The following is a 24,190-nucleotide window of genomic DNA, read 5'->3' on the forward strand; positions in this document are numbered from 1 at the left end:
TAGACATTAATTTATAGTGAGGGCAATGCTTCCAAAGCAACTTTAGTAAAACAAAATTTTATCAATTAACATATATAGACACACATATACATACACACATGCATATCATATATGTATGTGTGTATATACACACATACATCAACAGATATATCAATGGTTCATTATTCCCCTTTAGAGTCAAAATGACATAATGAATCTCTCTAGGTTTCAGTATCATCATGTGTAAAGTGAGAAGGCATTGCAAATTGGGTCCCTTCTCTATCAAAACCTATGAAATGTTTCAATTGCCAACTTTATGATGTGCATTAGATCACAACAATTTGAATAAGAAAAAAGTTTTAATGAAAGACTCTTTTAGGGCGACTCTTTTTAAAAAAAATTTTTTTTGCCTTTTTGGAGGGCGATTGAGGTTGAGTGTCTTGCCCCAAGTCACAAGACTAGTAAGTGTGTTAAGTGCTGAGGCTGCATTTGAACTCAGGTCCTCCTGACTTCAGGGCTGGTGCTCTACTCACTGCACCACCTAGCAGCCCAGGGCAATGATTCTTTGGTAGGAAGTGTGAACTTGGAAAAAATACACCTTTATTTTCACTAACCTATAACCAAAATTTAGCATTTCCTTCAATACTGCCAACATCTTCAGGGAAGGGTTCCATAGGTTTCAAGAGATGACTAAAGTAATTCTTGATAAAAATAAACAAAGTTAAAAATTTCTGCTTGCTCCCTACAAGTAGTAGAGACCTGAAGTTTATTGAACATTATTCCTTCACATTCAGGTGAGAAACTAAATGGTCTGATCTAAAAATTCCTTGGGTCCCTTCTTTATTATGCCTGGGGAAAAAAAAAATAAAGGAAAGGTCCCAAATGGCATAGGTTTCCCAAAAGGGATTAAATAGTTGTGAAGGGACTGCCCAGGGTCATACAATTAATGACTTGCTATAGGGGTGGGCTTTTATTTGGTTTTCAAAGGAAGCTAGGGAGGTCAGAATTTGGTTCAGAGGAAGGAGAACTTCCCAGGCATGGGGGATAGTCAAAGAAAATACTGATAGCAGAGAGTCAGAGAGATAGACTGTTTTCTTTGTAGAAAAGCCAGGAAGGTCATTTATTCTCTCTTTCTCGCTCTGTGTCTCTCTGTTTCTCTCTCTGTGTGTCTCTCTCTGTCTCTCTTTTTCTGTCTCATATACATATGCATGTATGTGTGTGTATATAGATATACACATATACATATGTATACATAGATAAATTTAGATATATATTTCTATCTATCTAAACAGAGAGAAGACATTAGAATTAGTTGGGAGGATCAGGAAGGCTTCTCATAGAAAGTAAAATTATAAATGATTTTTGAAGGAAGAAATCCAGGGGAGCCAAGGGGCAGAGATGAGGAGAGATTGTATTCCAGGAATGGGGGTCAACCACATCTGGTATCTGAGAGAAGGAATGTCTGAAGGAATAGCATTTGAAGTCATTGCCACTGGAACATGGGAGTGGGGTGAAGAGAGTATTGTACAAGTTTTTGAAACATTTTGAATGCTGTAGCATTTTATGTTTGATCATGATAATAATGGGGAACCATTGGCAGGGGTGTGGGAAAGGTAACAGTTAGATCTGTGGTTTCAAATGGTGAGTTTGATAGCTGAGTTGAGGAATGGATTGGAGTGGGGAGAGACTTAAGGCAGGAATACCAACCAGGAGGCTATTGAAATAGTTCTAAGTCCAAGTCCAGTGACAGCTCTATACTGATGAATTCTATTCTCTTTTTTCCTGACCAGTGTGAGGCTAGTGACTGCTTCTACGTATCTGTGTCTGACTGGAAAGTGTGTGCCTGTGTTCCGCCAGCAGTAACTCAAACTATCAAAATCTATCAAATCTGCAACTCTTAGGTGTGGAATGTCTTTCTTGAAAAGTAGCTTCTGTTTTGGATATAATGGACACTAATAGGCACTGAAGAAAGATAAATCTACTTATAAGAGTGATTTCCACTGAAGGAATTTTGTTCCACCAATGGATCTAGTCTTAACTTTCAGACTGTGTCTTTTCAGTGTTACTCATGAGTTTGCTCATTTATTTCACATACAATGGATATTGCTTCCTTCCTGTTCAATCATTGTTTTACAAAATTAAAAAAAAATTGAAAAGAAATAGGAGTTATCACATTAACATATTAACATCTCATCGTTTTTTTTGCATGTTGTTAATACATTAACTGACCTAGAGTTGTGTTGAGAACATAATCTCCCTTCCTTTATTTAATTGGTGAAGTATGAAGAAGAAGAAGAAGAAGAAGAAGAAGAAGAAGAAGAAGAAGAAGAAGAAGAAGAAGAAGAAGAAGAAGAAGAAGAAGAAGAAGAAGGAGAAGGAGAAAGAGATGTGATAAGTATACCTAAGTGGCAGACCTGAGATTCAAACTCATACCCTAAATAAACCCAAACATTACAATTAAAGAAGAAGCTAAAATACTTCATACAGGATTGTAAATCTCCCCCTTTTCTTCCTTTAGTATATCTATTAAGTGACATTACTTTATTAAATACTTACTATGTATCAGACAATGTATGAGATGGCTGGAGATAGATAAAAAAAAAATCAAAATAGTCCTTACTGACATTGAATGCATTTATGATTCTACTTTACAGTAAATAATCTTAAGAAATGGTTTTGTGTCTAACTCAGTGATGTCCTCATCATAACATCAGAAGTACACACACACACTAGATTAGAAAATTGTATTTAACATCTAGAAATTTTAAAAAGTTTCAAACATATTTATACATATATTTTCAAATTTCCTATACAAGGAAAATGTTTAAACTGTCCATGCCCTTTGCCTAGACATTCACATTTTGGAAATGTCTTCCAATGAGGTCAAAGACAAAAAGAAAGTTTTTTTTACCAAAATTTTCTTAGCAAGATTCTTCATGGTAACTAGGAACAGAAAAATTGGATTACCAAAAGTAAATGACTTTAAAATCATGGTATATGAATATAACATATTACTATAAAGCAATATATTATTTTGTTACTCTCCCATTCCCTAGATGCACTTTGCTGTCTGGCTTGTGTGTATTTATATATGTTTGTATCCAAACACATTTGCACACACATATATACACACAATGGCTTTCTGTTTGGAGCTCAGCTAGGTTGTCAAAATCCCCAAATGGCCTATTTGCTTTTCATCAACCTTTGCACCAGCTATTTCCCATGCATGGGATATTCTTTCTTTTTACCTCTGCTTCTTGATGTCCCTAGCATCACCTAAGATTTAACTCAAATGATATTTCTTAAGGGAGTCATTTCTGGATCAACCTAGTCATTAGGGTTTCTCCAGATTAGTTTGTATTGAGTTAATTGAATTCATTTTGGTTCTTGTCCATATTCACTAACCTCCCCAGTAGAATGTAAGCTCCTTAAGATTTCTTTCATTTATTGTATTTATATCCCAGTACTTAGTAAAATATTGGTAAATAGTAAGTGCTTAATAAATGCCTGTTGATGTAGATCTAGAAAGCAAAGCATATTTAATGTTGGAAAAAATATACCCATGAATTCAATTTAATTGAGATAAAAACATTTCCTTTGAAAATTAGCCCCACACAGTATTAAAAGCTACTATATATATATACATATATATATATGCATATATATGTATATATATATACATATTTCAGCATATTCCTCATACAGAAATGCCATCTCATCAAATGGGAAAAAAAAGTTGAAATAATTAGGTGGTCTAAATTTTCAATCCATATATCCCACAGACTTTGGCTTTGTATTATTGATGGACAATTTCAACCCAAAAGATAAATGTTTCAGGAAATCAAAGGGATTTTATAATTATAGTTGATGCTATAATAGAATTTCCTCCTATTGATTAACATTAAAAATGAAAAACCATTTCAAATGAATCAAGGTATATTATAAGGAGAAGCCATTTTAAAACACTATATATTCAGATTTTTTTTTAAATTAGGAATTAATTTTGCTTTGGGTTTGAGATATATCCATATAAAACACATAACAAATCTTTCTGTGCATAAATTTTTATACCCAATGTGGTTTTTTGCCACAATATAATCATATTAACATTAAACCATACTTATGAAAACATCCTAAAATAATGTTAATATATGTGAAAGTTATGTTTATTGTTAGATTAAGCTATGGCAGGCATACTGAAGTCTTTGTATTTGGAATATATAGTCTTTCACCTCTTTTGAGTGATCTAAGAGCCCCATTTAAAGATTTCTGAAACCATAGTGCTTTTTTTGCAGGGCTAATGCTTCAGTCCCAGACTTCTGGCAATTACAATGCAATACATCTGCAAACAGAATGGATTCTGTTCTACCCTTAACTCCCAAAATGTGAACTTCAAAAGGTTTATGGAAGACGTATTGCATTCTAACATACATATCTGTCATGCATAAGAACTAGTTAACTAATTTGCTTGCTTTGGGGTTCGTTTTTTTCTTACAAACTATATATAATTCTTTGAATTCAAACTCATAAAAACTGTTGATGAGATACAGCTTCAGAGGAATATTTTCTGACTCATAATATTTCAAAAAACACATTTCTGGAAACTTTGCTATATTAAATCTTATTAATACAGAGGTCTGGAGCAATCATTATTGAGTTGTCATCATGGTCTACAGAATATAAATCTAAACAAATGCGTCTAGTATAAAGAGAATTCTTTATTAAAACCACCTTTCTTTAAGGTTCTATTACCTCAATATGTGATTTTGTTATATTTAAGGCAGCCTTCCTCCCATGGCCCTGCTGCTGGTCAGTTCCTTTTTGTGTGCCATCAAAGTCTAGTCCATCAGGAATTAAGAACTTCCAGGAACTTCCTTTGACTATTGACTAGAACTACTCAAAGGGACAATATTGGAGACACCTTTAGGAAAGTGAATGGAAGCCTGATCATATTTTTGTTGTTGTTGTTGCTGGAATTAAGCTACTTCAAAATTGTCCAGATTGTTTGTTCCTATTACCTTCCTTTCTTTCTAATCTAGGCATCATCTTTTTCATATCACATTCAAATGAATAAAAGTTCGCTTTTTAACTGAATCTTCATCATTTATTTAATAGAAAGACCTCAGAATTCACCCACACCCATGACTGACTTTTTCTTAGGCTATTTAAAACACTGACACTTGATCTTCATCTGGAGAAATGAACCAGTTTTCAAAATGTGTTTTCGATGGAATAAAAAGACTCACATACATCAGAGACCTTTACATGTGATTTGCTGCAGCTCACATTACAGCAAGGTGGAAACAATGTCAGCAAGAACAAAGTCAAATCTCTCTATAACCCAATGTGAATAACAGCCTTTTGGCTAATAATGCCAACATTAATATGTTACCAGTGTGCATAATAATTTTAAGTATAAGCTTTAAAATTCTAACAGAACAGCCTCCTATGTGCCTAGTCATAACAAGATCTGTTTTCCATGCTGTATTCTTGCTATATTTATATATGTACATGGATTTTCAAAGCACTGGTAAGTAAAGAAGGAATACCCAGTGCTATCTTATTTCAAAACAAGTAAAGCACCATCTGTTTTAATCAAATGAAGGGAAGATAAAGTTCAGCTAATGGCAGCTGACATGCCAATTCTAGTTCAGTTGAGTAAGCAGTTTTAAAATGGGGTTGTAGCATTAGCCAACTGTCTTGAGTTAAGAAAGACTCTTCATGAGCTAATAATTGTGAAAGTGTTAAATATTGGTATTTTCCACCACAACATATCTAACAGCCTGAATATTGTGCTTTTAGCAACATTATATGATAATACTTAAAGGAAGGCTACAGTATGTGAGATAGTTCTTCTACTGATGAGTCATGGAAGCATATGGATAAAAGTCATAAAGGGCATGAGTCTGAATAGAAGACTACCTATAGCAGAACAGAGCTGTTAAACAAACTACACATAGGGCATCTGATCCAGAATGAACTATAATTTACAAATACTTAACAAAATCTATAAAAATAAAAATAACATCATATTCCCAAAGTAAGTCAATATATTGTCAATAAGGATCCTTATGCATGGATTAGTGGTTCCCGTTTCTAAATGAATTTGACATAATTGATATAGAGTATATCCATGCTAATGAGATACTAAATTCATCCAAGTATTTAAGGAGATCTTTAGTTCATAAATTTAGAGTATTAAAAACTCTCAGATGCCATGTAGCCCAAATCCCTAATTTTTTGGGCAAAGTAATTAAAATCAAGAAAATTTAAGTGACTCATGCAAAATCACACATATGGTGAATGGATGGTGAGATCTGAATCCAAGTCCCCCCACTGCCAAGATAAGCCTCTTAATTGTTTACTTTATGAATTAATATATTTTTAAAAATATATTTACATGATGTTTTACCTCATGTTTATTTACCTTTAACTTTTCCCCAATGAACACTTTCTTGGAAATAAGAAAAAAAACATATTTAAGCAAAGCACTTTGACAGAGTGAACATTTCTATCTGGACAAATTCTACTTTGAATTGAATCAACATCTGAATTCTTCTTTGTTTTATTGAAATGAAGCAGATGTACTTCATTAGTAGTTCTCTAAAAGAGAGATTGTTCATTAGAACTTACAGGATCATGATCTTAGTATCATAGATTTAGAATTGGAAAGAACTGCCATCATTGTTAAACCCCTCGTTTTATAGCTGAGGGATCTCAAACCCAGTGAGGTTAAGTGATTCATTTGAATTTAGAAGCATTTTTAGTATTACTATTCACATTATTAAAGATATTATCTTTATTTTCCTTTTAGATCTGCTTTCTTTTCACTGTATTACTTTATATAAATGTTTCTTACTTTCTTTGAATTCCCCATATTCATCATTTTTATGACACAATAAAATTTCATTATATTCATATGCCATTTTTGAATGGCATATCAATGACTTTTTACATGATATATGTATACAGGTATGTATATGCATACATGTATATATGTATTATTTTATGAATATGTGCATGCATTATTGAGCTTAGGGTATGTAGGTTCTATGAAAGAGGTTTATGTTATCCTATAATCTGAAGAGGAAAGGTATCTTTGAAATATTCTGGATGTTCTTCAGTTTATGGATGAGGAAACTGAGGCGCAAAAGAAGTTACATCACTTATCTAAGTTCACAAAGGTAGAAAATGGGTGAGAACAGGGACTGTCTGTTGCATTTCTTTTTATGATCAGCATTTAGAACAGTTTCTAGTACATAGCAGGTGCTTAACAAAAGTTTATTGACATATTGAATGTCTTTGCCTTCTTTTTTGCCATTCCCTTTCCCTTTCTTCTTTATCATTTTTTAAGGATTCAACTATTTCTTTGGTCAGTTCACTCCTCCTACCTCCATAATAGCTTACTGCTGTTTATTAAATGGGAAAAGTGCTTTAGCTGATCCAACTGGGGTGTAAATCAAATTGAATTTATTAGGCAATGTCCAGAAGAAAACCAGACATGCTACATATAATTTGCCCAATGTCTCTATTCCACTCAATTGTTTCATGTTCTCTCTACACAGGATTTTTAATATACATTTCAGCCTCCCTTCTGCCTTCATCTTCTTCCTTTTCCAACTTCTTCATTTTTTTTTCTTTCCCCAAACACTGTTGATCTTTTGCATATGCTCAGCCATCAAAGCAATCAGTAATCTGACTTTGAAAAATTTGTCAGTTAAAAAAGTAATTTAGCATAAATGAGAGAGATAAATAAAATTTAATATCAATTTTCATCAAGATTACTACTACTACTACTAAAAATGACCAGCTTTTATATTGATCTTTCAGGTTTATGAAACACTTTACATATGTTATCTTCTTTGATCTGTGTAACTACCTTGTAAAGTGAAAGCTATTACTATCCTGAATTTAGGTCTTCTTGCTTCCGTATTGAATACTCTCTACATGCTAATTGCCTACTCACTACAAACTACCCAAAAAAACCCCTCACTTGATGCCCCACAGCTATCAGTCATGCATCTCAGATCTAAGATTTCACAGATAAGCTGCTTGATAAGACCTTCTCTAATTGGTGCCTCCACTTCTTTTCTTCTCACTTTATTCTTAACTTTCTGGAGTCTGGCTACAGACCTCATTATAAAACTGAACCTATTATTTCTGAAATTACTAAAGATACCTCAGCTGCTACGTCTAATGGCCAATTGTTAATCTGCAAACTTCTTCACTTCTCTTTGGCCTTTGACATTGTCAATCACCCTCTTATCTTGGATAGTCTGTTCTCTTCAGGTTTCTATGACACTACTTTTTCCTACTTCTTGTCTGACCTGTCTGATTACTCTTTCTCAGTTTTCTTTGCTGGACCTTCATCCAAGTCACATTTGCTAATCATATTTTCATGATCTCCAAGGTTATGTCCTGGGCTCTTTCTAGATATTATGTCTTTTGGAAATCTCATCCTCTCCCATGGATTTAATTTAACTTTTATGTTGATGAATATCACATGTATTTGTTCAACTTCTCTTCTGACCTCTTTACATCTCCAACTGCCGTTCAGACATCTTCAGATGTCTTGTTGACATTTTAAATTCAACAGCTCCAAAACTGAAGCCCTCTTGAGGCTCTTTTGATTATTACTATTTACACACAAATCTTGTTTGTACCAATTGATGGATTCCAAATCCAAAGCTCATTCCCCATTACCACTCTAATGTGATGAGTCCTTTTTATCCAGCAAATAATATGGCTTTTTTTTTTTTTGCAGATTGACTTGTTTTATCAGATGACCACTCCACATTTCTTAGTATCTACTTGATAAGAAAATGAGTTAATTCAATTTTATTTTTTAAAAACTTATAGGTCATGCATAAAATGCAACCATTACTTAATTAACTAAGTTTTCTTACACTAAATTAACATAAACTCAGTCTCATTTGCTGCCTATGTATTCCTTGCCAATGGAAACAGATAAGTGAATAAGAAAGAAGGTTTAAACTTTTATGCTGTTCTTGTAGACCCTGGTTTGACAACTTTTGTTGTGAAAATATTACAGTTGGATCTGTTTTTGACACACTGTTTAGATATTTATATTCATTGATATTAAGTATTTCAAATATTCTGAAAAAGATACAGGAGTCTTTTCCACAATCCTATCAAATGGCAAAACAAGCACTCTCTAAACATTAGGCCAAGACTGTGACACTAATTGTCATGGGGGGAGAAAGAGGAAAGATTACAATTCATATAGGATGTTACAAGTCTCTAATGAATTTTTCATAGTAGGATTGGATTTGAGGCTTTCAACTATCAGATCATTACATATAACTGAACTTTAACATCAAAATAAACTCATTAAAATTATAAATTAAGCCTTTTAAAAATGAGATTCACTTTCTTATCAATTAGAAAAAAACAAGGAAAATATTTTACAACAAAGCTGTCAAACTCAAATTGAAATGGGTGTTTTAAAACTGTACCTGTGGGCAATATCTTTACTTATTTTTAAAATGTTAATGTTTCCTCTGTTTTACTGTATTTTTATTTATTTTGGTAAATGTTTCCTAACTACATTTTAACTTGGTTCAGACCATACTTCAGATTATGGGTCCACCAACATTTCTGTCCTATAAGAACATCTAGGGTCTGTTTTTTTCTGTGTCCTTTCAAAAATCATAACCTATCAAAAGCCCATAATAATCAAACAGATTTTCCATTATCGATCCATTAGGTGTAGTTTTTTTTTCATTTACCATAAATCCAAAGCATAAAATGTTCACTGTATCCACTGTATGTGCATGCTGTAATGTTGGGAAAAATGGTAAATAGGCAGGATCTACTCTCCCTTTGAAACTGGATCTTGATGGCCCAGGGGTGTATAAGATTATGAGATTTAAAGGTCTTCCATGACCCTTGAATTTGCTGATGTAGTAGGAAGGGGTAGGGCAAGAGGAAGTGGAAGCCAAGCTAGAGTGCCTGTGGTGACTGGCAGCAGCAGTGGCTGCTGTTGGCAGCAGCAGCAGCAAGGGAGGTGGAGGCAAGCAGTGACGAAGGATGAGGAGTGAACTCCTTTTTTGAACCAGCCAGAATTTCTGCTAAGGACACCTGCTGAGGACTGCCAGGGACAGAACTGCAGGGGGCTGGAGCTGCTGGGAGCATGCTTCCTGGACACTGAGCAGTTGCTGTGAGTGGGGAGAGGAGAACATTTGCCTGAGGTAGCCTATTCTGTTTTGAAGGTTTGAGAATGTGGGTTCTTGTTACATTAACTACGTGTGACAACTTCATAATTACTATGATGGCTTTGACTTTCTGGTTTTGGGACTCAGTTTTCTAGTATTTGAATAAAGGTTCTAGCTTTATTCCCCATGTAGAGAGCCTGGCATATTTTGTGATTAATAACCATATCAGCATATTTATAGTTACCGTAGGCATTGTGAATGCTGCATTGTTGATACAGAGTGAGATGAAAAGCCACCAAATATATAACCACCCCTGTCCTTTAACACTAATAAGCCAGGACCTTTTATCTATAATATTCCCACAAAGTTATGGAAAGCTGTGGTCATGAATTTGATAAGAAAAGAAATCAGTCTTCATGTGCGCTAGAACTTTGTAGGCAGGTTGCAGATGATATAAACAATGACAAGAATATTAAGAAGAGTCATGGCATTTTTTTGTCATCTTTAAACTTTGGAATGAAACTGGCAAGCTCTGGGTGAGAATCCTTCCCTGAGGATAAGGTTTTAAAATGTAGAGAACTGGGACACTTTAAGGGATCAGTCTTCAATCAAATTGTCACTGCACCAACTGCCCATCTCTTCAACTAGAGGGTGGAGGGTGTTTTGTCTTTGTGCTGAGAACAGTTGAGTATTCAACACTTTTCCACCAGAGGTAAAATCTTGACTTTTCTTCATATTCCAACCTTCCAGTTTATTTCTACGGTACAGCACATGTACTACAGAGGTAATCAGATCCTCTATAAACTCTTGGATTTGACTTACTTTCATATCTTTGGTAGGTACAGGGGACATTTTCATGATTATGTAACTCTTCTCTGCATTTCCTTTTAATAAGCTCTGACATCAAAATTACAAACTATTCCTTGATGATGTTTTCACTAGGACTCAGGATAGTCTGTAACACGTTAATATTTCTCATTCCATCATATAACCCGACTGCCATTTTCTCAGGCAAAGCATCCCCAAGGTAAGACTATAACATTTCCAATGAGACAGGGATTGGAAAAAGATTTTCTGCTGTTTACACGGGATATCATCTCCAAACCCCCTTATGACAGCAAGCAATCCATCAATCTGAGCCTGTTCTAATGGTAGAAACTAAGGGAAATAACTGTGATGGCAATTTGTTTGCCTAGTTTCCATCTTTCTTACTTGTAACAGAATCCAGATAAAGCAAATGGGAGGGAAGAGGGGCAGGTTGTTCAATAACTTGACATACCAGCAAAAAGCTAGAGAGCATGGTTTATCTGCCTGAAGTCACAGACTCGCCTTAATCCAGGTTCTTGAGTACTGCTACAGTGCCCATGCTCTGTTGTTAGGCTTCCTGGTTCTAACAGAGTGCAGCCACTATGATCCATTTTGTCCCATGTCACCACTCTCCCCAGCCACCTTCTCTTCCTTTCCCTTCTTGTTATTTCTTACACTATGAGGGAGAGAATGTATAATGAGAACTGGAGGGAACTGAATGACATAGCTTCTCTGACTTTAAGTAAATTGATTAATTGAACTTCATAACATAAATCTATGTTATATTTTAAAAATTAGAAAAATCAGAAACATCTTCATTAGAAAAATGGAAAATGACAAGAGCCGATCTAGGAAATTAGATATTTATGCATTATCTATCATAAGAGCTCAAATTATAATATTCAATGCTTATGCTTCAGTATATCAATGAATCTGTGATCTCATTGAGATATATATTCCAACATTCACACCATGGTACATCCATGGCTGTGCATCCTAGGCTATCCTCATCCTTATATTTCCATGTTTGTTTTTCTTTTATTGATTTTTAAAATATCAATTAAGGTCATTCACAAATTAACTGGAAAAAAATAAACACATAATAAATCTTACTTTTTCATATTAAAAAACCATATGTAATCTGTTCTTTTGTTAATTATCATCATTTGTTTTATACAATTTGACTTGAATTCACAATATTTTGACACATATTCTTTAATTCATCAGGAGATTATATAAATCAAGTTAGAAATTACATGTATCTTTGAAGGACAGCTCATTTTAAGTCTAATCTTGATTGGTTAAGTCATTTCATGAGTCTAGTCTTAATTATATTCACAGACGTTCAATGAAGTTTAAAATGAAGCTAGTTTTTAAGCTATACAACCATGTTAATTAATATTTTTACATTAAAATGGCTAATATTTATATAGATCTTACTGTATTTCAATGCACTGACCTAAGCACTCAACCCTGGGAGGTAGATGCTATTATTTTCCCATTATATAGACAAGGAAAGTGATATGAAGAGCAGTTAAGTGATTTGCTCAAGGTTACACAGCTAGTAGATGTCTGAGGGTGGATTTGAATTCAGGTTTACTTGATTACAAACCTGGTGCTCTATCTATGGTGCCAACTACTTACCCCACATGGATTTTTTTTTAAATTTTGTGATATACAATGCAACTTCTGTTTCAACATCCTATTTAGTAATTTCTATAATTCCTAAATAATCATGCTTCTCAATATAGCAATATATTTATCAGTTATTTATTCCCTTAAAATATAAAAGACTTACAGTCCTACAGATAGTTTAAAAAAATTCCTTCTTTCTCCTTTCACCTTATCTTACAGCCAATTCTTGTAATTTTATCTTAACTGCTTTTGACAATAGTTTTTTGTATAGCCTGTAATGAAAAAAAGCATCCTAGTAAAAAACAAAAACAAAAACAAACTTTTTCTTTTATTTTCCAGTATTCAGTACTCCAGTTTTTACACTGCCTTGCCTGTAACAAGCACTTTTTTCACACTGCATTTTAGAACATACATGACAAACTTTCGAGCTCTCAGGGCCCTGTAAGATATCTTGTTTGTTTTATGGAGATTATTAGTATTAATATTATTATTAATTTTTCTGGTCATTTTTGACCAAATTTTCCTTTGAGCTTCAGTGAAACTAGCACAGTTCCATTATCAGCCTAAATGATCCTTGATATTTTTGTTTTCTCCAAACCAACAGCTGCTGCAATATCTCTAACAGATAATTAATTGTTTGGTTTAAATGCTACAGAACGAGCAGGTTACCTTCGAGAAATGTTCAATCGAAAACAAAACAAAACAAAAAAACCGAATAAAAGAACAATGAAATGTATGCTTAAAAGAAAATCGAGAATTCAACTGAAATAGAAACAACTAAAATTGAAGTATCTAATAACCAGTTCAGTTTGGTTTCTTTTTGTCAGATTCTGAGAGTATATATTAATCAAGCTTCAGAACAGACACAGGATCACTTCTGCCAAAAAATGAAAGTTTATCAAATTTATTGTGTGTCTCAGAAAATTCTTATACCAATGCATAAAATCATCAACACTCATTCACATTTACTTACAAAGAGAAGGGCAGCAAACTTATTTATAGCTTTTATTTTTAATACATATTAAATTTAGAATGGTAGATCCTATATTCCCTATATCATTCGATGTATCTATCATCCTCTCATATCCTATGTATTTTTTTTACAAATGCTTCATTGATGCTCATTTTTCTTTCTTCTCTCATTTTCTATTACCATTAATAGCCCCACTCATTCCTATCATTCATATGTCCAAGACATTTTTCATTCTGAATCTTTGTTTGTATATATTGTGCTATAACTGTTTTTATGCATTTGCTTCTTGAGTTGTTCATAACCTATAGTATTTTTTTTCATTGTGTGCAGTGTTTTCTTCTGTTTACTCATATTTGCAGTCTCAGTTTTTAGTTTGGAATTTTTTTTTTTGACTTGGATTCATGTCCTCCTGCATTTTCTATTTGAGTTTGTTAGACCTTTTCTGGTACTGTCCTATATATACCTTGGATACTTCTGCTGTCAATTTAGAAGGAATAACTAGCATTAGGTCTTATACTCTGCCTCTATTAATGCGTTCTCTCTCCTCCTGGTTGCCCGTATGAGTTCAGGCTTCAGAAAATCTCTTTATTCTCTCTTTGCATCATTTATACTGTGGAGTTGGTTCTGACCTCTGCAATAACTGGTATAGCAGGCCCCAGTAGGAAGGTGGAAATATGTTCTTCTCTCCTTTACAGCCTTCCCACAATGAGTTGGCCCTTTCCTATATTATGGTTCCTACTGCCTGATAAAGAGCACAACCTGGCCCTCTCTTTCTGTTCCATAACTTTTCAGGGATAATTCTATCACTACTTGTGTCTTGATAAACCAAGTCAATGACTGGGTTTCTGGAATCCAGTTACTGGAGCTGATGCTGATTTTCAACACACCTGTTGAGAATGCTGATTATGGTCATGGGACAGTTACTGGAGTTTATGATGGTTTACCTACCACTTCCTGTCTCCCTTGATTCTGTGTTTATTCAAGTTGGCACTGGTTTCCCTAGTTTATTACCTTCACCTGCCTCCATTAAATTCTGAAATATTTTTAAGTATTTCTAGATTGAATGAGAGTGCTTCTGTTTTATCCTTAAGTTGTCAATTTTATGTATTTACGAGAATTTATGTGAGAGATGTGGCTGCTCTTCTCCATTAAACTTTCACTACAGCATCTCAAACAAAAATACAATATTTTTGAAAGTAACTTTTTGTCTTATAAAATATTGTGTTTTTCTTTGCTTTATGCAACTTTATTGAAGAAAAATAAATCAATTACTAGCAGAGTTATTAGTTGATCGCTCATCCATTGACAACTTGCATCACTTATTCAGTGCTATATTAAACAGCATATTGGAAGGTAGATTAACTAATAGCTCCAACTCTCCTAATAAAACTTAAATGGAAATTACAAAAATTTCAAGACCTTATTTTGGAATACAATAGGTATTTGCGGGAGCTGCTAGGTGCCATAGTGAATAGAGTACCCACCCTGGAGTCAGGAGGACCTGAGTTCAAATCCAGCCTCAGACACTTAACACATTTAATAGCTGTGTGACCTTGGGCAAGTCACTTAACCCCAATTGTCCTGCCCTCCCCCCTCCAAAAAAAGAAAAAAAAAGAGGTATTTGACTTCCAATTCCTATTCTCTGTTGAACAAGGACAGGTTATTCCTTTATTGACATGCATAAAATTCATCATGTTTTTTTGTTCTGCTGATGTTATAAATTCAGTACTAGTTCTCCGAACACATCAGTTATGAGCATAAAGTTATGAAACCTCTGATCTCTTACAATGGAAGGCTTAAGCAAGATGCATGCTCCTACATTAATGTTGCTTCCTTTTATATGACAATTTCTCATCCTTCTTCTTCCTCTCAGATGGTATCTTCAGCATCTGTTAGAGCAGTGAGGAATGGTTTTAGTCTCATAACCCAGTAAGAGTGAAGACTATACATATACATACATATATACATACACATACTTATATATACACACATACATATACATACTACATACACATAATGCACATGCTCTTCTGAAGCTTGCAACTGTTCTCTTGTAACTACTTTACAATTTCTAAAAGCAGTTATTGTCCAAAGCTGGAAGAAATTAAGTCTTCTCAGACAAGTATGTGCATGAAAGGAGTAAGCTAAACAAAAAATTAAAAAAAAAAAGATGATGTCTGATAGCAGAGCAGTCGAATAAAAAATAATTTATTCTGACTTTACGGTAGCATCACATGGCATACTTGTGAATCCATTCTTGGATATTCTGTTGTACGCGTCTCTGTTTTATAGATTTGTGCAATCTCTGGCGCTAAGGGGTCACAAAGCAGTGAACAAATGGATAAAAGAACTTTAGAAACAGTTAAAGCAGAAGACCACCGTGATCTTAGAATATCGAGAGAAATGCTGCTGCCATCACTGTTAATGCTTGTATGATAAATTCTGGTTTTAAATGTAGCCTTCGGTGGTTTGAAGGGGGTAGTCTGCAGGGAAATGAATTGTCCACAAGCATACACCGCCTTGATATGGGCTGTCATTTGGTTCCACAGATCCGCCCCAACTGTATCTGCCAAGCCCCATGCCAGGGGATCTCGGGCCAAATCGCTACATTCATTAGTGATCCGTTTCTCAGCCAAGGTGAGTATTTCTTTAGGCCTGACTGCGCACTCTCCCGGCCCTCAGAAGGGTCCAGCCCAAATCTCCACTTCTCCCGGGTGGCCGGAAGGGGTTTGGGAGGGGCTCTCCTTTGCACACGGCTTCGCCCAACACATGCGCAGAGGGGTCGGGGCCTCCCTCAAGCTGCGGCCTGCGCCTCCGCCCCACTCGGCCCCTGGTGCCTCCCAGTCTTGTGAGGCCCACGCGCACGACACAGCCTTGTTGCTGTTTTTTAATTAAAAGAAGGATAAACAGTAAACTACCTACCTGTTATTTAGCGTATATAAACTGAATACAAGACGAGGTTGGAAGGGAAATTCTGCCAAGAGAAGATGGCACCGGTGCCCAGGCTTGAAGGAGACCGAGGACTCTGGGAGGCGGAGGTGCAGGAGCCTCGGGCCCCCGCGGCAAAGCCCGCGCGAAGGGCCAGAGGTGGGGCGCTCTTTGTAAAGGACAAGCGGACCCCGATGGCTGGCCGCGCTGGGACGGAGGAGAGTGGCAGGTATGCAGGCCGGGGATGCACAGAAGCTTAGGGCAGATCGGGAAGAGTTTAAGTTTGGGCCTAGAAGATTTGGGGCCCGGGCAGTTCAGGAGGCCGGAAGGCAGGATCAGACCAGTACTTTCGAAAGTCACTTTGATGGCTGTGCTAAGGGTGCATTCAGTTTGGAAAATACTTAAGAGAGAAAGAGACTAAGAGGCTGTGGTGGAGTCCAAGTGAGAGGTGGTGAAAACCTGAGCCAGGACAGTGTTAGAGGATGGAAGGGAAGGCAGCAGGCAGGCCGCACCGTGCAGTGCCCGAAGCCACAACCTGGCAGCAGGTTTAAAAGTGACGAGTCTGTAGAAGCAGAGGGAGAGTCCCTGTGGTAACAACAACACTGGAAAATCAGACAATTTACAAAGACTTAATGATGCCAAATAATGCAGTGACCAACTTCTAGAGAAGTAACGTAAAGGCATCACACAGACGGGCCTGTAACACTCCAGGCAGGACAGGAAGGAGATTATATATATTTATGAAATATTTAACAAAATTACATATACATATGTCTATAACGTGTAATATAATGCAGATAAGGTTAATATGTGTGGTTTTTTTCTTTTTTTTTTTTTTTGCTTTTTGGAGGGCGAAGGTGGGGCAATTGGGGTTAAGTGACTTGCCCAAGTTTTTGTGCTTAAGTGTCTGAGGGTGGATTTGAACTCAGGTCCTTCTGACTCCAGGGCCAGGGCTGTATTCACTGTGCCACCTAGCCGCCCCTAATATGTGTTTTTTGAAGGCAATATATAGTCTGCAGGGATTCTTATGTATGGTTTAGTGGTTTTCATTTCTTTTTGAGTTTGAGAAATAGGGTAATGATAAACCATGCTACCCATGTCTCAGTGCTAAGGTCATAGCCTCAAGATACAAAATAAGACATACATATTTGAAGCCTGTATGGGAATTTGTTTTACTCGATTATACATATTTATTACAAGTTCTACTTCTCTGTTCCCCCATTGGGGGCAGGAGGTGAGAAGGCAAGAAAAGAAATACTTGTTGAATGGAAAAAAAAAGTGAAACCAAAAAAGGTTGTTTTTTTTTTTTAAGAGCAGGTAAGTAGTCTAGGAATATGTGAAGGTTGTAAAATTGGGCAAATGGAAGAAAGGTATACATGAATATTTGGCTATGTTAATATATGCACATATATTAAAGCTAACATTTTAATGCATATTTCTGATTTTCTTTTTTTGAAAGCTATACACAATGATTTCTAACAATTATAAGATAATGAATGGCATATGCAAAACAAATGCTTTATAAGAAAAAAAGTCAGAGAAAAACTATATTTGAAATATGATTAATTAGTATTTATGCCTATATATCATCAACGTTGATATCAAACTAGGTTTCTAAAAATGAATAATGCTATTTATTCTCAGTGCATACTGTGTTCTTTTAATTGTAGAAAGACTTTTTTAAAAAGCTTATTTTCAGTTGCCTACATCCAAAAGAAAGATTAGTCTCATGACTTTTCCTTTTCTAGAATCTAGTTTACTTAGGTTGATTCAAATCTTGTTCCTTTTCAGGAACAGTAAGTAACACTGTGTTTCTTTGAATATCTGTGCCTAACCACTAATGGACAGAGGGAGGCTGGAACACAGCAATAAATGTGATGTATTGTTGAGAATCATAGTATTTGTACCAGGAAAGAAGACCTTAGAGTGAAGCTCCTGTAACTTTGTAATTTTTTCATATGTAGACATAATGAACATGGAAGGGAAATTACTTCCCTAAGGATACACAGGCAGTAAGAGTCAGAATTCAATCCCAGGTTCTCTGACTCCATTACATATTATCCAAAATGAACTTGCTAGGAGTCAATATTCAGATTTTTAGGTTTCCCTAAGCATGACCTGTTTTTTTTTTAACTTTTTTTATTGCAAACACAAGAGCAATCTTAACAGATTTTACAAACAGTTAAATGAGGAACACAAAATCCTAAATGTAGCTCTATACTCCAAAACAATTTCTATTTTGGTATTTAACCTAGATACTTTGGTATTATTAAGATTTTCAATTCATTGGTACACCTTTTTATAATGAGCATCATAACCCTTAAAAAGAGTCTTATCATTTGTTATGTTTATCTAAGGATATTTTACAAATATACTCCACAGATGATTAAATAAATGGGCTGTTTGACATTCTTTGGTTCTTTTAAATCAATAACAAATCAACCAGTAAACATTTATTAAGCACCTACTGTGTCTTGTGCATTGTGTTAAATTCTGGGATTACAAAAAGAGGCAAAAGAAAGTTTCTGCCCTGAAGGAACTCACAATCAAATCAATCACATACACACACTCACACACGAACACGCGTACACACACACACAACTCAACATACAGGATAAAATGGGGGATAATTAATAAAGGGAGGGCACTAGAATTGAGAGTGCTTGGAAAAGGTTTCCTGTAAAAGACAGGATTTTAATTTGAACTTGAAGGGAGCCAGGGAAGTCAGTAGGTAAAATAGAGGAGGGAGAACTCTTTAATTATTTCAGAAGTGAATTTGTAGCATTAGAGCTATGTATTAGATTGTTGTATTCGTTTATATTGTGATTTGGTGGAATTCACAACTGAATTGATCTACATCCTGGTAAAATACAAATTTCAGAGATCATTTATGAAATTTGGCGTTAATGTTACACTGGAGGCTGGTTATACCATTGGTCAGACTTAGGTTTTCAATTTTTCCTTCCTTACTACAACTATCTATAAGAAATAGCTCTGCACTTAGGAGAAATCAGCATTTTAATTCAATCTTAGGTATTTACTAAGTTTTTAACCCTAGACAAGTCACTTAACATCTCATAAAGCTATCTTATCTGCAAAATGGACATGATACTGGGACTATGAATCTCACAGATTAATAGTGAGGAAGATATTCGGTAAGTCTTAAAACTCTATATAATTATAGCTTTTCATTGAATTTAAATTAACACTATTTAATTCCCCAAATGCTAATGCTTCAGTAGTAGCACAGATTTATTGTCTGTGTGTGGCTATTTGTAGATATTCCCTTTGATTTCAGTTTTTTGGGAACAGCATATTTTTATTAATTAAAGATAAGTTCAGAGGAAAACCCATTTCATTTCCCCTTTCTGCTCTCACACTGTATGTAGTTTAGTTCCTAGATTACATAGCAAAGTGATGGAGATAGAAATGACAGCTTTAATAACTATAATTGCACTAAAAAAGGTCTCACACCTCCTAAAAAATTTACCTCTGTTGACTACGTTTCTGATGGTTTATTATCAAATTTTCTATCTCTGTGACCCACATTATTATACTTGTGAAAGTTTTTATATTATGGACCCATCTATCTGGCAGTTGGCAGTGTATGTTCCTTTCACATAACATTAAACATCTAAATCCCAGAAATATAATTGAGAGACGCTGATTTATAATTCATTGATATTATGTGCTCATTATTTTCCTTTAAAATAAGTTCTTCCAATAAATCAAACCCATTATAAGTATGGCTATAAGATTTTAAACTTCTGCATTATTATTTATTTCCTTTCCTTTTCATATTTCTCACTAACAATATAAGATTATAGTAAGAGTAAAATTATTCCTTTATAACTGATTAGAATCATACAAAATTTCTCAAAATTTGAATGAGAGAATTTTTTTTGGATGAATGTGATTATGTCAAAAAAGTGAGATGTCTATGGGTCAGAGGTATATGCTTCCATCATGGGAAATCTCCAGTAAAGAATACAAAAGGAAGAAAGTTTTCTTTTTAAATCATTTTCCCTTTAACTTATAAAAACATAAAATTAAATGCTGATGATTACAAAACTGGCAATTTGTTTTGAAATAGAGTTATTGAAATAATTTTAAAAAACAAGTTCATAAACCTTAGGTAAAAACATCCTTGTAGTAGATATTGACATCTTCCAGATGTTCTTGATTATAGATGACATTGTGCTGATTGCATCAAGCCTGAGAAGATTGCAGAACCTCATAAATAAGATTTATAAAAATTTTTAAGAGTTTAGCCTGTCAACTAAGAAAAAAAATAAGTGCTTTAAAATGACCTTTCTATAAACAACTGAATAGACAGTCCATACAGTTGGTTCATTAGTATGTAGACCTTTGATAAACAAAATAAAAAGACAATAAACAGGGTTAAGAATTGAATGACACGAGATTGAAATATTTTTGAGAATTTATGCACTTCTTTTAAGATCCCAAATATTTCCCTGAAACAAAGGAATTATTTTTCCCCCAAAGAGGCAAATGATTCCAAATTAACTCTTTGAAATTTGAGATTCCAGTGAATTCCAAGATGAACCCAAAATTCCAAAATCATATAGTTGATACTCTATGACTGAAGATCATGAGATATTTTTTTTAAGAAAATTAAAGTTATGGTTCACCTAATGGACGTGGATAGTTGGTATAGTGACGGCTAACAAGCTTCAAGTTATTATCCATAAAGAATTACACAGGAAAAACAAACAGGAAAATATTCTCAAAAAAAAAAAGAATAAAAACAGAAGCATATGACCCACACGCTTCAATCTTACTTCTGAAATGTCAAGTGATATAGAGGATGATTCCAGCTCAATATGTGCAGTTCCTTTTGTGGATTTCTGAAAAAGACACGGACCTTTCACAAACTTAAAAAAAAAATGTTAATGGGTTGTGAACTGTATTGTTAGGAGCAACAATAGAATCCAAAACTTCAATGTTTTGTTCCCAAAAGAAAATGGTACTCTAAGACCATATATGCATTTGCTCTGGCCACGTTTTTGAAATAAATGAGTGATTCCTGACTTCTTTCCAACTCAACCTTTCGTCCTTCCTCCTACAAAGTAGGGATAAAGAGAAGTACATTATTTATAAAAGTAAGGATGAGAACAAGAAACAATAGGCCAACACTTTCTTATGAAAATAATAATATGGGCTGAAGAACAAGATTGTTCATAAAAGCAGTATGTTTAGAGACATAGTTCCAAGGTTTTTTTTTTGTTGTTGTTTTATTTGGTTTATTTTTTTTTTTTTAGAATTTTTTAATGCATTTGCTTGATGCAGCACAGGATTTAATTTTGAAGAAGAATAATACTATTGCTGCAAAAATAACTGTGTTCAACCCCTTCAGAAAGGTGACATCCAGAGTGCTGGATCCAGAGACAGAGATCTGAGTTAAAATTTGGCCATAGACCTTATTAGCTGTGTTAACCTGGGCAAATCACTTGACTTTTGTTTTCCTTGTATTCCTCACATGTAAAATCAAGCTAACAATAACAGCTACCTCACAGGGTCCTTGTGAGGATTAAATGAGATAAATTTGTAAAGCATTTAGCATGGTGCCTGTTCCATGATAGGCATTATTAAATACTTATTCCCTTCCACCTCCCTTTTTTCCCCTCACCACAGATTGGTCAAGTCAACCTTTAGGTATATACAAAGAGACCCCTGCCCCCACCACCAACCCCCAAAAAGCAAAAACATTGTATGTAGGAGTACTGGTATTGAAGTCACTCAACAGACTGAGTTTCTCAAGAGCAGAAATGGTTTTATTTAAAACAGTATATTTTTTGTCATGATTTTTTTTTCTTTCTCTTTCCCTCACTTACAACAGATCCTGGAACCTAGTAAGCATTGAATGCATGCCTTTTGACTGTTGAATTGACTTAAGATATTTGAAATAATTAGTTTTAAAATAAAATTAAATATCAGTCCCTAACTAGTAGTCATTGCCTATTGATATCATGCCTATTATATTTGTCAACAAAGTTTATGTCTTATGTGCAATCAAATTAATACCCAATTTTGTGACACCGAGGCAGAGTTTGCCACATGATTTTTTGAATGTAAAAGCACTGGAGGGTGTTGAACCTCCTATGCCATCCTTCATAGACTCTTTACCTATTAGTTATTAGGTAATAGTAATAGGACTATTACCAGAAATAGTCCAATTTACCTCTGACTGAAACTGGATATTTTTGACCAGTTGCCTTAAGTGCTCTCTCTCTCTCTCTCTCTCTCTCTCTCTCTCTCTCATTTTCACTCTCTGTCTCACTCTCTCTCTCCCTCTCTTTCTCTCTTGCTCTCTCTCCCTCTCCTTTCAGGAGAGAAACCTGAACAGTGGCCCTCTAATAGTTATAAAATATCATGCATGTGTAAATTTGCCAGTTTTATTCCATAGGATATTGGCCAAGTTATGGTAAATGGCCAAGTAATTGAATATCCTGAGTTGGAGAACACCCATCTGTAGTTGCTGCAAATCATAACAACAGGCATTCTAATGTTGCTAAGGTTAAACACCAGCAGCTATCCCTATAATGTTTGCTAATAAAACAGACACAGAGCTCTATAAATACAAGCTGAAGACTGGTTTAGAAAATCACCTCTACAAAATGTATTGGGATAGAGCCATATCAACAAGTCAACAGATCCTGGTCAATATGCCAGAAAAGCAATGAAAAATATTGATTGAGCTACTAATAGGAAACTTGGCAGGGCCTGGGAGGAGAAGAGGTAGATGACAAAACGAACCAGTATGGAGGTCTACCAATGGCACTAAAGTCAATATGGTACCTGAAAGAAAACAAAGTAAAACCAGAGATCATCTCTTCTTGATCATGATTTCAATGACCTACTTGTCCATTTCCATTCATAGTAGTTACATCATTGTAATCCCTTTCTGTTGGCAAAGGTAGCACGTACTTGGCACTTAGTAATTGATCAAGCCTCTGTTGGGGAAACAGAAGGTATGAACTCCTGTCTCCTGTTACTGATGGAACAGGAAGGGGTTGGCTGAAACAGGAAATAGCTAATACTGAGTATATAACAAAAGCCCCAGAGAGGTACCATCAGAATTTCTTGGGACCAGCATCTGGAGGCAGAGCAGCTACAGAAGAGAGAATGGAGAACTGAGCCAGAATTTCCTGGGAACTTGTGGTGGTGGAGTGTCTTCTGAACAGGAGTCCAGGAGCCCGGAGCCTGGAGCCCAGAGACCGGAGCCAGGAGCCAGGAGCCCAGGTGACTGAAGCATAATTGGGACGCTGAGACTTTGTTTGTGACTTGGTTGAGCCTTAAATTCCCTGGAGCAGAAATGGTCATGGAGCTGACATGGACCAGACCTTGTAAACTTCAGTGTGGAGCAGGACCTGCCCAGAGAGCTGGTCAAGGAACTGGGAGCTGTATGTCATTGAACCCAAGTGACAGTCTGGTGAATCCAGGTGGAATCTGGGATCATGGAAGGGGATCCAGGGAATCTGAGAACCGGCCCCAAGTCAAGATGAAAAGATCTCTCCATGGGTACTGAGTAAAGATGAAATTGTAGTTTACTAGTAACCTAGGGGTAGAGGGTCTATATTTTCTATTGTACTTAGTGATTAATGATACTTAGTTGAATAAGTGACTGAGCTAAGACTGCCCCATTAGTGGAAGGATTTGACTATTGTACTTT

The 24,190-nt window shown here is 35.2% G+C and overlaps 2 pseudogenes; both read right to left on the bottom strand.

The window, feature by feature from the left end:
* Nucleotides 1-9,720: 9,720 nt before the first annotated feature.
* LOC138165639 (MTOR-associated protein MEAK7 pseudogene) lies at nt 9,721-11,357 on the bottom strand (annotated as a pseudogene).
* Nucleotides 11,358-15,799: 4,442 nt separating this feature from the next.
* LOC138165640 (ubiquitin-conjugating enzyme E2 D2 pseudogene) lies at nt 15,800-16,149 on the bottom strand (annotated as a pseudogene).
* Nucleotides 16,150-24,190: the final 8,041 nt, after the last annotated feature.

The sequence above is a fragment of the Petaurus breviceps genome, unplaced genomic scaffold (genome assembly GCF_028583685.1).
Source record: "Petaurus breviceps papuanus isolate PSGF00001 unplaced genomic scaffold, PetGlider_PUasm1.0 214, whole genome shotgun sequence".
Lineage (NCBI taxonomy): Eukaryota > Metazoa > Chordata > Mammalia > Diprotodontia > Petauridae > Petaurus > Petaurus breviceps.